Source organism: Bos taurus, chromosome 11 (genome assembly GCF_002263795.3).
Source record: "Bos taurus isolate L1 Dominette 01449 registration number 42190680 breed Hereford chromosome 11, ARS-UCD2.0, whole genome shotgun sequence".
Taxonomy (NCBI): Eukaryota; Metazoa; Chordata; class Mammalia; order Artiodactyla; family Bovidae; genus Bos; species Bos taurus.
This window is the reverse complement of record NC_037338.1, coordinates 14,678,658-14,692,686: the sequence shown is the minus strand read 5'-3', so window position 1 is coordinate 14,692,686 and position 14,029 is coordinate 14,678,658. Positions and strand designations below refer to the sequence as shown.

The 14,029-nt window shown below is 41.2% G+C and overlaps 1 protein-coding gene across 2 annotated transcripts in view; it reads left to right on the top strand.

Annotated features, from left to right (window-relative positions):
* Nucleotides 1-14,029, top strand: part of DPY30 (dpy-30 histone methyltransferase complex regulatory subunit) — a 31,055-nt gene that overhangs the window by 4,243 nt on the left and 12,783 nt on the right. The window contains exon 1 of one of the 2 annotated variants that reach the window (XM_059891179.1): nt 5,112-5,203. The exons of the other annotated variant lie outside the window; for it this stretch is intronic. The gene's annotated coding sequence lies outside the window, so the exon portion shown is untranslated. Of the gene's footprint in view, nt 1-5,111; nt 5,204-14,029 lie in introns of those variants that run through there. 2 annotated transcript variants of the gene reach the window in all.

The following is a 14,029-nucleotide window of genomic DNA, read 5'->3' as shown; positions in this document are numbered from 1 at the left end:
AAAAAAAAAAGTAAAAAAAAAAGATCTCTTCATTTTTTACAAACCCTTATGTCAAGGGCTGACTTTCAATAGATTGAAGTGAGGAAGCTATTCTGCTATGTATGAAACCCCGACCCAGAAGCAGGTTGTCTACGAATGACTGTCTACTTTAGCACCAGGTTCCCCAGGAACGTGCAGTGCGTGATGGGCAAGGGGGTATCCTGAGTTTTGTACTCATCATTTTTCTCCTTTTCATTTTAGTTTCATGTATACATTAACATGTATAAACATGTTATGTAGTTGCCTGGTTTTTACCTTATACAAATATAATCATATTGCACATATTGCCCTTAATTTGATTTTTCTGTTCAATATTAAGTGTTTGAGGACTTCCCTGGTGGTACAGTGGCTGAGAATTCGCCTGCCAATGCAGGGGCACAGGTTCAATCCCGGGTCCAGGAAGATCCCATATCTACTGAGTGCGCGCGCTAGAGCCCTTGGACCGCAGTTACTGAAGCCTGCGTGCCTAGAGCCTGTGCTCGCAGCAAGAGAAGCCGCCGCAAGGAGAAGAATGCGCACCACGGGAAGACTGGTTCCCACTTGCCGCAACTAGAGAATGCCCATAAACAGCAATAAAGGTCCAGCACAGCCAAAAATAGAAATAAATAAGTATTTGAGATTCCTTCTTGTTGGTTTGTACAGCTATAGTGTATTTGTTTTCACTGCAACTGTTGAAGGGTATTTAGTTTGGTGCCAGTTTTGTTTTTTTCCCCCTAACTAATTTCTTAACATAGCCAAGACACAGCACAGTAGTGGAGTGGTTCTGGAGTCAGACTACTTGCATTCGAATCCCTGTTCCGCCACCTTCTTGCGCTAGCGACTCGGCCAGCCTCCACGTCTGTAGTTCAACTTCCACACCTATTACATAACAGAGTAGTAGCCAGTGCCTGGAATGAAGTTGTACCTGGATATTTGTTAAATGAGTTCTCCCACATCTATACATATATTATAATCCAAGTAAAATACTGACAAGTTTCTGAGCACTCTTTGCTCTTTCCCAGGACCACAGTTATCCTCAGGTAATTTTTCTTTCTCTTAGAATTGATTTTCCTCCTACTTCCACCATCAAAATCCTTCAAGGCTCTAATACTATCTTCTTGATAAATCCTCCCCTTACCACTTCCAGCAGAAATTATATATTTTTAATTCGTATAACAATATGGTTGTGTTAGTCTGTGGTTCTTCTAATATATAGTTTATGTTATTTAAATACTTTACTATCTCCTGATATAGTTTATAAATTCTTTTCAAGGCAGTGGCCAAACTTTACACATTTTGGTTCACTTTCTGCACCTAGCCTGATGCCCTGCTTATGGTACTCGTTTAATAAACACTGATATTTTGAAAAACAATTCAAATATGGTAATTGTTGTAGATATCTGTTGCTATGGGCTTCTCTGGTAGCTCAGCTGGTAAAGAATCCACCTACAATGTGGGAGACCTGGGTTCTATCCCTGGGTTGGGAAGATCCCCTGGAGAAGGAAACGATTACCTGGTTTTTACCTTATACAAATATAATCCTTATATTTGTATCTTATCTTATTATCTTATTCTTATTATCTTATATAAGGTATAATATAATCCAGTATTCTTGCCCGGAGAATTCCATGGACTGTATAGTCTATGGGGTTGCAAAGAGTCGGACATGACTGAGCTGTTGCTATATAATTAACCACTCCAAAACTTACTGACTTAAGATAACCATTTATTTACTCACAGTTCTGTAAGTCAACAACTTGGACCGAGTGTGGCAGGGTGATTCTTCTGCTGGCCTTACCTGGGTTCATTTATATGACTGCAGTAATCTACTACAGGCTTGACTGGGGCTGGATGGTGTAGCTATCTTCATTCAGATGTCCAGAGGCTGGTGGTGGCTATTGGCTGGGGCATGTATCTCCAGCAGAATATTCCATATCTTTTTTTTCTTTGTAACTTTTTATTTATTTATTTTATTTTTGGCTACACTGGATTTTCCTTGCTTTGCATGGTCTTTCTCTAGTTGCAGTGAGAGGGGGCTACTCTTCATTTCAAAGTGCGCTTCTCATTGTAGTGGCTTCTTTTGTTGCCGACAACAGGCTCTAGGCACCAGGCTTAGTAGCTGCGGCTCACAGGCCCTAGAGTGTGGGTTCAGTAGTTCTGTGGGCTTCCACAGCATGTGGAATCTTCCCAGACCAGGGACTGAACCCATGTCCCCTGCATTAGCAGGCAGATTCTTATTCACTACACCACCTGGGAAGTCCCACCATACTTCTTTATATAGCGTCTGGCTTCCAACAGAGCATGAAAGGAAGATGTAAATCCTCTTTAAGCCCAAACTTCAAAGTTGCATAATGTAATTTCTGCTGCATTCTATTATCAAAGCAAGTCATATGGCCAACCTCAATGGAAGAGATGGGAAAATAAATTCCACATCTCAATGGAGTAGTAGCAAAGTCACATTGCAAAGAAGTGTACATGTATGGATGAAAGGAATTACTGTGGCCATCTTTGCAAGTAATCTACCACAGTGATTGTAGGTAGAATTTCCTTTTACCTCGATTTCAGATTAGAATCTAAGAAAGCATTTCCCAGCCATTTTGCTGAGTCATCAAAACATTCCTAGTTTCAATCATGAGGTACAGTAACATACTTAAGTTTAAGGAGACAACAGCAACAGTAATAATGATGACTGTAATCATTAATACAGTAATAATGATGACTACTACTACTAGCTAACATGTATTGAACCCATATTCTAGGCTAAGCAGGTTAACTTGACTGTTGTAGTCAATCACCACTCTTTTAAGCCTTATTGCCTCCATTTTTCAAAATAAGGAATTTGAGGCTCCTAACAGCCTGTTAGTTGCCCAACATCATGTATTAATTAATGACACATGCTACTTTAGGGTTTTAAGTTTAAAATCTAGGCCTCCAAAGAAAAGCACTTTTATATAGACTGTTTATATTTTATTAATCTTGAAATATATATATCACTTGCCCCTGTATGGAGAGTGATCTTTCATTCCTGAGCCTCGAGGTATTGGGTTTTTGGCCCCTTGACTCCCACTTGCTAGATCTCTGCTATCCAGTTGTTCTTAACATTGACTGCTTTTCTATACCTTCCCCCCCCCCTTTTTTTTTTTTGGTTTGGTAAAAATATGGGCTTGAGAGAAAGACAGGTTGGTGTTTTGGTTCTGTCATTTATTGGTTGTGTGATATGGATCAACCCCTTTAACTCATCTGTAAAATGGGTAGAATAAGAATTAAATTGCAAAGTAAAAGAATACATCTAAAACCTCCTGCATAACACCTGCAATGTAAGAAGGCTCAGTAAATTTTGTTTCTGTCTCTTACATGTACAATGCCATTCCAGAATTTATACTCTACTGGGATCTGAATTTTCAATAATCTCAGTCCACATCTTCTGCCTCTTGGAATTATATGCCAGTCAAATCCATTTTTCTCAATTAACATCTTAACTTGCCTCAAGAAAAATAATGCCTGGATATTGTTGACACTGTTTATTTGCTAAGTCATGTCTGACTCTTTGCGACCCCGTGGGCTGTAGTCCACCAGGCTCCTCTGTCCATGGGATTTCCCAGGTAAGAATAATGGAATGGATTGTCATTTGCTTCTCCAGGTGATCTTCCTGACTCAGGGACTGAATCAAGGTCTCCTGCATTGGCAGGTGGATTCTTCACCACTGACCACTGACCACTGGGAAGCCCACCTAGCTATTACCCTGGCTTTATAATCTCCCTGCACTGAAGATACTAACCTTCTCAGCCATTTACTCTATAGCGTGACAACTTCCCCATTTTCAGATGGCAAGAACTTGCAGGACACTTAATCTTGAAGGGAATCTGGGCCAGTTTCACCAGGACAAAAAGGAGGACCTGAGTACTGTGCTAACAAATCCAGGACATTTGGTCACTTTATCACTTTAACCCATTAATTTATTTAGAAAGAGATTACCACTTAATAGTTGTTTTATATATAATTATATATATCTTGTAAATCTCCTTCTCTTCTAAGAAATTCCCCAACCTTCAGTTTGAAAGATGCTGAATTATTTAAAGTAGGGACCTATGACACTTATTATTTCTTTTCAATTAATAATTTAAAAAAAGTAAAATGAAGTGGTGCACCTAGAACCAAGAGAAGAGATAACTGATTTTGAAAAAGGCAGAAAATATAAGAGAGAAACATTAAACATGGTTGGAGACAAGAAATGGCAAGAGTAGAGTAACAATTAGGGAATTTTTATCCTATAGCTATGTTCATAAGCAAAAACATGAAAGAAAGAAAGTAAAATCGCTCAGTCGTGTCTGACTCTTTGTGACCCCGTGGAGGTCACAAAGAGTAGCCTACCAGGCTCCTCCATCCATGGGCTTCTCCAGGCAAGAGTACTGGAGTGGGTTGCCAAAACACAGTTGTCGACAAGTAATCATTTCCCCACATTGTGACATATATTTATTCATTCATTTGTTCAACAAACATATTAAGCACAGACAACCTGCCAGGTGATGAGTAAGGTGCCAGGACACAGTAGGGAATAAGAGTAAGTGTACAGTGCAATACATGGCTAAAAAACTTAAATAGCAAGTAGCAACAGTGGTCAGACATATATATATATAAATTCCATGTGTGGATGTGAAATTCAAATATATATATATATATGATGTGAATAATAAAGACTTTGAAAAATAAATAAATTCTTAAAAAATATTTTGAAAAATTAAAGAGTAGAATTCCCTTATTAAATGTGACAGCTGTTACTCGGCTCAAGCTCTTTGCCTTTCAGAAATGTGTGCCTCTGTTGCCAAAGTTTTAAAACATTTAAAGAGAAAACAGAATTCTGAAATTTTATGTGAAATTTATTGCTCAGGAGATGTTGGCTCAAAATTTGAAAACAAACAAACCACAACTGAGGCACCAGTTTGAGATTCTCTAGTTTGCAGAGGATTTGTTACTATGGAAAGTGTGGATGAGCTCATGGTTTTGAAATAGTAGTAGGTGTAACAGTATAAATTGTTACCTAATTTGCTCAGCTCAGTTTTTAAAGCTGTGAGGCTATGGAGGCAGAGCAGAGTCAGTTAACACAGGATATTAAATGAATGTGGTAGAATGGCAGTCTAAATTACCAGAAGGTATATTCAGTCATCACTCTAAAGAAAATACTTGGGTATGTAAATATGTTACATTTCCATGTTTATGGTGGGAAGGCATTTACTCTGACATACATGAAAAGGAGAGTAATGGGAATTGTTAGCACTGGATGAGTGTTGGGGCATAAAAAACAAGTCGTCAGTTTCCCAGAGTGGTTTCCATTGTCATTTCAGAAACTCTTCATTATCCTTGAAATCCTTCTTATCAGATAAGCTTGATTCCTATACTGTTTGTAAAAGTATTTACTTATTTATTTTTGGCTGCAATGGGTTTTTGGTGCTGTGCACGGGCTTTCTCTAGTCACAGCAAGCAGGGGCTACTCTCTAGCTGTGGCGCGAGGGTTTCAGTAGTTGTGGCACAGAAGCTTAGCTGCCCAAGGCATGTGGAATCTTCCCAGAACAGGGACTGAACCCCTATTCCCTGCATTGGCAGGCAGATTCTTTAACTGCTGGACCTCCAGGTAAGTCCTCAATCCCCATATTCTAGTGTTTGTTGTTGTTCAATCGCTTAGTTGTGTCCCACTCTTTGCCACCCCATGGACTGTAGCACACCAGGCTTCCCTGTCCTTTACTTACCATCTCCCAGAGCTTGCTGAAACTCATGTGCATTGAGTTGGTAATGCCATCCAACTGTCTCGTCCTCTGTCATCCCCTTCTCCTCCTGCCTTCAATCTTTCCAGGCATCAGGATCTTTTCCATTAAGTCAGCTCTTCACATCAGGTGGCCAAAATTTTGGAGCTTCACCTATAGCATCAGTCCTTCCAATGAATATTCAGGATTGATTTCCTTTAGGATTGACTGGTTTGATCTCCTTGCAGTCCTAAGGGACTCTCAAGAGTCTTCTCTAACACATATTCTTACAACATATTTTTGCAAGGATACTTGAGTTTCTCCATTTAATTTCTTCATCAGTGAAATTATGTTAATTGGAATTATGTCCCCTTGATCCCATTCCTCCCTGCTTTGCTGAAATAATTATTCTTTGGTCCAACTTGCTCCAAGGTTACCTGCTTGCATTTATCTCAACTTCATGTGAATTCCTTCAGAATTAATCTGAAGCATTCAGATAGCTAGCATTCATCTGTAATCAGTTATCTTATATTGACATTTAAATGTCTGATCTAGCTGAACTAGAATACAAATTTATGAGGGCAGGCACTGTAATTTATATTTATCTTAAACTCTCCAAGAGTGGAAGATCTCCATGTTTACCCCCAGGTTTGGTCATTTACTAGAAGTACTCACACAATTCAATTTCTCTGATGGCTCAGATGGTAAAGAATCTGCCTGCAGTGCAGAAGACCTACATTCAATCCCTGGGTTGGGAAGATCCCTTGGAGAAGGAAATGGCTACCCACTCCAGTATTCTTGCCTGCAGAACTCCGTGGACAGAGAAGCTTGTTGGGCTACAGTCCATGGGGTCGCAAAGAGTCGGACATGACTGAGAGACTTTCACTCACTCACTTATACGACTCAGAATAGAGTCTTATTTGCAGCTCTGATTTATGACAGCAGGAGGATACAAAGCAAAATCAGCAAGGAAAAAGGCACATGGACAAAGTCTGGAGGAAACCCAACATCAACTTCCAAGAGCCTTCTCTCAGTTGAGTCACACAGGACACCATTCCACCAGCAGTGAGATCTGACAGTATGTGTGAAATGCTGTCTATCAGGGACACTCATCAGAAATTCAGTCCTGCTGATCATGTGGTCATCCTCTGCCTAACACATACCAGAAGTCCCAACTCCTAGAAGGAAAGCAGGTGCTCAACATAAACCATGTTGTCTGCACAAACATTTTAGACTCAGTGAGCCACTCTTATCATATAGGGAAAGTTTTATATCAGTGTTGTTGTTTAATTGCTCAGTCATGTCTGACTGTTTTGCAAACTCATGGACTGTAGCCCACCAGGCTGCTTTGTCCGTGGGATTTCCCAAGCAAGAATACTGGAGTGGGTTGCCATTTCCTACTCTAGAGGATCTTCTTGACTCGGGGGTCAAACCCACATCTCCTGCATTGGCAGGTGGATTCTTTACCACTGAGCCATTGTGACCCCATATATCAGTGTAGGGAACAGTTTACTCTTCAAATGCCTAGACACCAGCCAGTCTTTCAAGCAGGCCTTTCTAAAGCCAGCAGTCTTGGCCCTGCTATGTTAACTCTTTTCTGCAGATGCCCCATAAATAGGAGGGTAAAGGGAAGAATGAACTGGAAGGCTTTTTTTTTTTTTAATGCTATCATATAACCGACGAGACTCATTACTCATGTAAATATTCTTCCTCATTATTGCCTGTGTTACATACAATAAAATGACATACAATTTAAAAAATTATCTAAATATTTTTGGCCTCTCTCTTTTTTTTTTTTTTGCACTTGTTCCCTGTGGCATGCAGGATCTTAGTTCCTATACCAGGGACTGAATTTGTGCTGCCTATACTAGAAGTGCAGAGTCTTAACCACTGGGCAACCAGGGAAATTCCTGGTCTTTTAATATTTTTTGCAGGTGCATTTGTGTATTTCCCTGTTGCTTATTCCTTGGAAGGAAAGTTATGACCAACCTAGGTGTTGGAGAAGACTCTTGAGAGTCCCTTGGACTGCAAGGAGATCCAACCAGTCCATTCTAAAGGAGATCAGTCCTGGGTGTTCACTGGAAGGACTGATGCTAAAGCTGAAACTCCGATACTCTGGCCACCTCATGTGAAGAGCTGACTCGTTGGAACAGACCCTGATGCTGGGAGGGATTGGGGGCAGGAGGAGAAGGGGATGACAGAGGATAAGATGGCTGGATGGTATCACTGACTCGAGGGACGTAAGTCTGAGTGAACTCCGGGAGTTGGTGATGGACAGGGAGGCCTGGCGTGCTGCGATTCATGGGGTCGCAAAGAGTTGGACACGACTGAGTGACTGAACTGACTGAACTGAGATGGCATATTAAAAAGCAGAGACATTACTTTGTCAGTAAAGGTCCTTCTAGTCAAGGCTATTGTTTTTTCCAGTGGTCATGTATGGATATGAGAGCTGTAGTATAAAGAAAGCTGAGTGCTGAAGAATTGATTCTTTTGAACTGCGGTGTTGGAGGAGACTCTTGAGAATCCCTTGGACTGCAAGGAGATCCAACCAGTCCATCCTAAAGGAGATCAGTCCTGGGTGTTCATTGGTAGGACTGATGTTGAAGCTGAAACTCCAATAATTTGGCCACCTGATGCAAAGAGCTGACTCATTGGAAAAGACCCTGATGCTAGGAAAGATTGGGGGCAGGAGGAGAAGGGGATGACAGAGGATGAGATGGTTGGATGGCATCACCGACTCAAAGGAAATGGGTTTGGGTGAACTCCGGGAGTTGGTGATGGACAGGGAGGCCTGGCATGCTGAAGTTCATGGGGTCTCAAAGAGTCAGACATGACTGAATGACTGAACTGACTGTTGCTGTTATTAGTGGTGTTTCACCTGTTTGCTATTCATAGGCGTGATGGGGCTTTCTCTTTCTCTTCTGCATCAGGTGGTCTTCAGTGTGATTGGAGATGGCAGGGATGAGCATATTCCTGGCCTTTTAATTTCAAAACAAATTTATGCCTTTGGTAAAAAAAAAAAAACAATAAAACTCAAACAATATAAAAGTTTGTAGAAAGCAACGACTTATTTACCTTCCACATTTTCACTCTCCACAGGTAACCACTATTAATAGTTTGTTGTATATCTCTCCAGGCTTTTTTATATGCATATACAAGTATGTACATGCAAAAAAAAAAAAAATACCTCACTACACAGATTTCCTACAACATGTGTTTTCAGACAAAATTATGTTGTGAATATTTTTAACATGCCAGTAGCTATAGATGTAGATTTATATAGCTATGACAAATCTAGACATCATATTAAAAAGCAGACATCACTTTGCCAAACAAGGTGCATATAGTCAAAGCTATGGTTTTTCCACCAGTCATGTACAGCTGTGAGAGTTGGACCATAAAGAAGGCTGTGGGCTGAAGAATCAATGCTTTTAAATTGTGGTCCTGAAGAAGACTCTTGACAGTCCCTTGGACTGCAAGGAGATCAAACTAGTCAATCCTAAAGGAAATAAACCCTGAATCTTTATTGGAAGGACTGATGCTCCAATGCTTTGGCCACCAGAGGTGAACAGTCAACTCACTGGAAAAGCCCCTGATGCTGGGAAAGATTGAGGGCAGGAGGAGAAGGGGATGACAGAGGATGAGATAGTTAGATAGCATCACCGACTCAATGGATGTGAAACTGAGCAAACCTCAGGAAACAGTGGAGGCCAGAGGAGCCTGGCAGGCTATCGTCCAAGAAGTCACAAAGAGTTGGACATGACTTAGCAATTGAACAACAACAGCACCGTAGATCTACCTCATTCTTTTCAATGGCTGCACAGTAGTCCACTGTATTGAGATATCATAATTTAATCTATTCCCAATCTTCTCCTACTAAAAACTGTGGTATAGTAAGTATCTTTGTATCCTTGTGTTCTATGGGATAAAATCCCAGAAGTATAACTGCTGTGTCATTCTTTTGGCATTCCATTTCTTTTGTCGTAAGCTTATAATGAGTATGAACTCCTTCAGAATACACGATAGTCAATATTTTTTGGCTAACTCTTCAAATTCATTCCCTTTCTTTCCTCTTCCTAGTCATTCTAAGGTTTTCCCTTGGGAAAACCTCTCCTGTCCCATTGCATAGCCGTCATGCAATTCAGGTGGGATTAACTACCACCAGCTCATATCTGGTCGACCAGATCATGTCAGGTCTGAACCAAGACGGACGGGTCATAGTGGAGAGTTCTGACAAAATGTGGCCCACTGGAGAAGGGAATGGGAAACCACTTCAGTATTCTTGCCTTGAGAACCCCATGAACAGTATGAAAAGGCAAAAAGATAGGACACTGAAAGATGAACTCTCCAGGTCACTAGGTGCCCAATATGCTACTGGAGATCAGTGGAGAACTAACTCCAGAAAGAATGAAGAGATGGAGCCAAAGCAAAAATAACACCCAGTTGTGGATGTGACTGGTAATGGAAGTAAAGACTGATGCTGTAAAGAGCAATATTGCATAGAAAACTGGAATGTTAGGCCCATGAATCAAGGCAAAATGGAAGTGGTCAAACAGGAGATGGCAACAGTGAACATTGACATGTTAGGAATCAGCGAACTAAAACGGACTGGAGTAGGTGAATTTAACTAAGTTCTTCAGTTCAGTCGCTCAGTCGTGTCCAACTCTTTGAGGCCCCATGAATTGCAGCACGCCAGGCCTCCCTATCCATCACCAACTCCCGGAGTTCACTCAGACTCACGTCCATCGAGTTGGTGATCCATCCAGCCATCTCATCCTCTGTCATCCCCTTCTTCTCCTGATCCCAATCCATTCCAGCATCAGAGTCTTTTCCAATGAGTCAACGCTTCACATGAGGTGGCCAAAGTACTGGAGTTTCAGCTTTAGCATCAGTCCTTCCAATGAACACCCAGGACCGATCTCCTTTAGAATGGACTGGTTGGATCTCCTTGCAGTCCAAGGGACTCTCAAGAGTCTTCTCCAACACCACAGTTCAAAAGCATCAATTCTCCGGCGCTCAGCTTTCTTCACAGTCCAACTCTCACATCCATACATGACCACTGGAAAAACCATAGCCTTGACTAAACGGACCTTTGTTGGCAAAGTAATGTCTCTGCTTTTGAATATGCTATCTAGGTTTGGTCATAACTTTCCTTCCAAGGAGTAAGCGTCTTTTAATTTCATGGCTGCAATCACCATCTGCAGTGATTTTGGAGCCCCCCCAAAATAAAGTCTGACACTGTTTCCACTGTTTCCCCATCTGTTTCCCATGAAGTGATGGGACCAGATGCCATGATCTTTGTCTTCTTAATGTTGAGCTTTAAGCTAACTTTTTCACTCTCCTCTTCATAGTAGTGGTTAAAGTCATGAATTGAGCCAGAGTGTCTGAATTTGAAAATCTGACTCCTCCACTTGCTAGCTATATGTCTCTAAACAGTTACTCTTCCCATTATATCTACTATTGTGGGCAAGAATCCCTTAGAAGAAATGGAGTAGCCATCATAGTCAACAAGAGAGTCTGAAATGCAGTACTTGGATGCAATCTCAAAAATGACAGAATGATCTCTGTTCATTTCCAAGGTAAACCATTCAATATCACAGTAATCCAAGTCTATGCCCTGACCAGTAATGCTGAAAAAGCTGAAGTTGAATGGTTCTATGAAGACCACAAGACCTTCTAGAACTAACACCCAAAAAAGATGTCCTTTTCATTATAGAGGACTGAAATGCAAAAGTTGGAAGTCAAGAAATACCTGGAGTAACAGGCAAATTTGGCCTTGGAGTACAGAATGAAGCGGGGCAAAGGCTAATAGAGTTTTGTGAACAGAATGCCCTAGTCATAGCAAACACCCTCTTTCATCAACTCAAGAGAAGACTCTACACATGGACATCACCAGATGGTCAATACCAAAATCAGATTGATTATATTCTTTGCAGCCAAAGATGGAGAAGCTCTAAACAGTCAGCAAAAACAAGAGTGGGAGTTGACTGTGGCTCAGATCACGAACTCCTTATTGCCAAATTCAGACTTAAATTGAAAAAAGTGGGGAAAACACTAGACCGTTCAGGTATGACCTAAATCAAATCCCTTATGATTATACAGTGGGAGTGACAACTAGATTCAAGGGATTAGATCTGATAGACTGAGTGCCTGAAGAACTATGGATGGAGGTTGGTGACATTGTATAGGAGGCAGGGATCAAGACCAAGAAAAAGAAATGCAAAAAGGCAAAATGGTTGTCTGAGGAGGCCTTACAAATAGCTGAGAAAAGAAGAGAAGCTAAAGGCAAAGGAGAAAAGGAAAGATATACTTATTTGAATGGAGAGTTCCAAAGAATAGCAGGGAGAGATTAGAAAGCCTTCCTCAGTGATCAATGCAAAGAAACAGAGGAAAACAATAGAATGGGAAAGACTAGAGATCTCTTCAACAAAATTAGAGATACCAGGGGAACATTTCATGCAAACATGGGCACAATAAAGGACAGAAATGGTATGGACCTAACAGAAGCAGAAGATATTAAGAGGTGGCACGAATACACAGAAGAACTGTACAAAAAAGATCTTCACAACCCAGATAATCACGATGGTGTGATCACTCACCTACAGCCAGACATCCTGGAATGCAAAGTCAAGTGGGCCTTAGGAAGCATCACTACGAACAAAGCTAGTGTTGGTGATGGAATTCCAGTTGAGCTTTTCAAATCCTAAAAGAGGATGCTGTGAAAGTGCTGCAGTCAGTATGCCAGCAAATTTGGAAAACTCAGCAGTGGCCACAGGACTGGAAAATGTCAGTTTTCATTCCAATCCCAAAGAAAAGCAATGCCAAAGAATGCTCAAACTACCACACAGTTGCACTCATCTCACATGCTTTCAAAATAATGTTCAAAATTCTCCAAGCCAGGCTTCAACAGTATGTGAACTGTGAACTTAGATGTTTAAACTGGATTTAGAAAAGGTAGAGGAACCAGAGATCAAATTGCCAACATCCTCTGGATTATCAAAAAATCACGAGAGTTCCGGAAAAACATCTACTTCTGCATTATTGACTATGCCAAAGCCTTTGACTGTGTGGACCACAACAAACTGTGGAAAATTCTGAAACAGATGGGAATACCAGACCACCTGACCTGTCTCTTGACAAATCTGTATGCAGGTCAGGAATCAACAGTTAGAATTGGACATGGAACAATAGACTAGTTCCAAACTGCGAAAAGAGTACGTCAAGGCTATATATTGTCACCCTGATTATTTAACTTATATGCAGAGTACATCATGAGAAACACTGGGCTGGATGAAGCACAAACCGGAATCAAGATTGCCAGGAGAAATATCAACAACCTCAGATATGCATATGACACCACCCTTATATAAGGCAGAAAGTGAACAACTAAAGAGCCTCTTGATGAAAGTGAGAGTGAAAAAGTTGGCTTGAAACTCAACATTCAGAAAACCAAGTTCATGGCATCGGGTCCCATCACTTCGTGGCAAATAGATGGGGAAACAGTGATAGACTATTTTTTGAGGGTCCCAAATCACTGCAGATGGTGACTGCAGGCATGAAATTAAAGACACTTGCTCCTTGGAAGAAAAGTTATGACCAACCTAGGCAGCATATTAAAAAGCAGAGATATTACTTTGCCAACAAAGGTTCATCTAGTCAAAGCTTTAGTTTTTCCAGTAATCACGTATGGATGTGAGAATTGGATCATAAAGAAAGCTGAGTGCCGAAGAATTGATGCTTTTGAACTGTGGTGTTGGAGAAGACTCTTGAGAGTCTCTTGGACAGCAAGGAGATCCAAACAGTTCATCCTAAAGGAAATCAGTCCTGAATATTCATTGGAAGGACTGATATTGAAGCTGAAACTCCAATATTTTGGCCACCTGATGCGAAGAAGTGACTCATTTGAAAAGACCCTGGTGCTAGGGAAGATTGAAGGCAGTAGAATAAGGGGTGACAGAGGATGAGATGGCTGGATGGCATCACCCACTCAGTGGACTTGAGTTTAAGCAAATTCTGGGGGTTGGTGATGGACAGGGAGGCCTGGCGTGCTGCAGTCCATGGGGTCGCAAAGAGTCGGACACGACTAGCGACTGAACTGACTGAACTGATATTCTTTCCCGGCTTGTTGAATTTCGGTCTGAGATTTTTTCCGTAAGAATTATTCAGCAAGTTTTTTCGGTTCCGCGAGGAAGAGCTTCGGCAGATTTCAGGCAGCACCGAGGGATGGCCGGGCCAAACCCCTGACAGCTGGTCTATTCACTGGGTCTGCAGAT